At 59.1% G+C, this 2,500-nt stretch overlaps 1 pseudogene; it reads right to left on the bottom strand.

Moving 5' to 3' along the window:
- The window catches only part of LOC126475625 (large subunit ribosomal RNA), a 7,962-nt pseudogene that overhangs the window by 4,392 nt on the left and 1,070 nt on the right, over positions 1-2,500 (bottom strand).

The raw sequence follows: 2,500 nt of genomic DNA, 5'->3' as shown, positions 1-2,500 counted from the left end.
TGAATTGGCGGACAAGCTGCTTGTGGGCAGCTTGCCGCCGTCGGCACTTGATTGCCTCAAGCGTTCGGTCGGGGAACATCCTGATAAGCTCTTGATTAACGAAGAAGAACCGGGCGTCCCTCTCAAGGAACAGTTCGGCCTCTGCCTTGGCGAGCGACAGGACTTCTTCCTCCGTCCACCTCGCGCGATGCCTCTCCGTGACGATCTCCGCGTTGACGGCCGCTAGGTGTTGGCGGCGGCGATGGACCCCGAGACCGTTCTTGGTGGTAAAACTGCGGTGGCACTCACTACAGGTGTAGATAGCTGCTAAAGTTACAAGATTTTCGGCACGGCCGGTTGGCCGGCTAGGTGCTGGGGAAGCTGGGGTGGCGCCTTCAGCGGAAGGGCCACCACTTTTATTTTCTTGATTGCTGCCCCCAACTAAAAAAGGGATAATGCGAGGGGGGGCTGGTAACCCCCCCAAGCCCCTGGTGCGGTCTTCCACTCTGCGAAAATCAGCGGGCCCACGAGAAGGGGAGAAGACCGCAGGAGAGGAGAGGCTAAGAGGGCTAGGCCCATGTATTGCGCATCACTCTCCCTGTAACCATAACCCAAGGAAGGCACCTCGCAGCAGCAGCACGACTACATCAAGACCGCACTTCGAAAAGCCAAGTCCGGATGCAGCCACACCGCCGCCACTTGGCCGCCTTAAGAGAGTCATAGTTACTCCCGCCGTTTACCCGCGCTTGCTTGAATTTCTTCACGTTGACATTCAGAGCACTGGGCAGAAATCACATTGCGTCAACACCCGCTAGGGCCATCGCAATGCTTTGTTTTAATTAGACAGTCGGATTCCCCCCGTCCGTGCCAGTTCTGAGTTGATTGTTGAATGGCGGCCGAAGAGAATCCGCGCACCCGCGCGCCCCCGGAGGAGCACGCTAAGGCGGACGCGGCCTCGCAGCAAGGAAGATCCGTGGGAGGCCAAGGCACGGGACCGAGCTCGGATCCTGCACGCAGGTTGAAGCACCGGGGCGCGAACGCCGCGCAGGCGCGCGCATCCTGCACCGCCGGCCAGCACGAGGCCGACCAACGGCGAGAGCAGACCACGCCCGCGCTAAACGCCCGCACTTACCGGCACCCCTACGGCACTCACCTCGCCCAGGCCCGGCACGTTAGCGCTGACCCACTTCCCGACCAAGCCCGACACGCCCCGATCCTCAGAGCCAATCCTTATCCCGAAGTTACGGATCCAATTTGCCGACTTCCCTTACCTACATTATTCTATCGACTAGAGGCTCTTCACCTTGGAGACCTGCTGCGGATATGGGTACGAACCGGCGCGACACCTCCACGTGGCCCTCTCCCGGATTTTCAAGGTCCGAGGGGAAGATCGGGACACCGCCGCAACTGCGGTGCTCTTCGCGTTCCAAACCCTATCTCCCTGGTAGAGGATTCCAGGGAACTCGAACGCTCATGCAGAAAAGAAAACTCTTCCCCGATCTCCCGACGGCGTCTCCGGGTCCTTTTGGGTTACCCCGACGAGCATCTCTAAAAGAGGGGCCCGACTTGTATCGGTTCCGCTGCCGGGTTCCGGAATAGGAACCGGATTCCCTTTCGCCCAACGGGGGCCAGCACAAAGTGCATCATGCTATGACGGCCCCCATCAACATCGGATTTCTCCTAGGGCTTAGGATCGACTGACTCGTGTGCAACGGCTGTTCACACGAAACCCTTCTCCGCGTCAGCCCTCCAGGGCCTCGCTGGAGTATTTGCTACTACCACCAAGATCTGCACCGACGGCGGCTCCAGGCAGGCTCACGCCCAGACCCTTCTGCGCCCACCGCCGCGACCCTCCTACTCGTCAGGGCTTCGCGGCCGGCCGCAAGGACCGGCCATGACTGCCAGACTGACGGCCGAGTATAGGCACGACGCTTCAGCGCCATCCATTTTCAGGGCTAGTTGCTTCGGCAGGTGAGTTGTTACACACTCCTTAGCGGATTCCGACTTCCATGGCCACCGTCCTGCTGTCTTAAGCAACCAACGCCTTTCATGGTTTCCCATGAGCGTCGATTCGGGCGCCTTAACTCGGCGTTTGGTTCATCCCACAGCGCCAGTTCTGCTTACCAAAAGTGGCCCACTTGGCACTCCGATCCGAGTCGTTTGCTCGCGGCTTCAGCATATCAAGCAAGCCGGAGATCTCACCCATTTAAAGTTTGAGAATAGGTTGAGGTCGTTTCGGCCCCAAGGCCTCTAATCATTCGCTTTACCGGATGAGACTCGTACGAGCACCAGCTATCCTGAGGGAAACTTCGGAGGGAACCAGCTACTAGATGGTTCCATTAGTCTTTCGCCCCTATACCCAGCTCCGACGATCGATTTGCACGTCAGAATCGCTACGGACCTCCATCAGGGTTTCCCCTGACTTCGTCCTGGCCAGGCATAGTTCACCATCTTTCGGGTCCCAACGTGTACGCTCTAGGTGCGCCTCACCTCGCAATGAGGACGAGACGCCCCGGGAGTG

The sequence above is a fragment of the Schistocerca serialis genome, chromosome 4 (genome assembly GCF_023864345.2).
Source record: "Schistocerca serialis cubense isolate TAMUIC-IGC-003099 chromosome 4, iqSchSeri2.2, whole genome shotgun sequence".
Classification (NCBI taxonomy): domain Eukaryota; kingdom Metazoa; phylum Arthropoda; class Insecta; order Orthoptera; family Acrididae; genus Schistocerca; species Schistocerca serialis.
The sequence above is the reverse complement of the archived record's forward strand: the minus strand, read 5'-3'. Positions and strand labels throughout refer to the sequence as shown.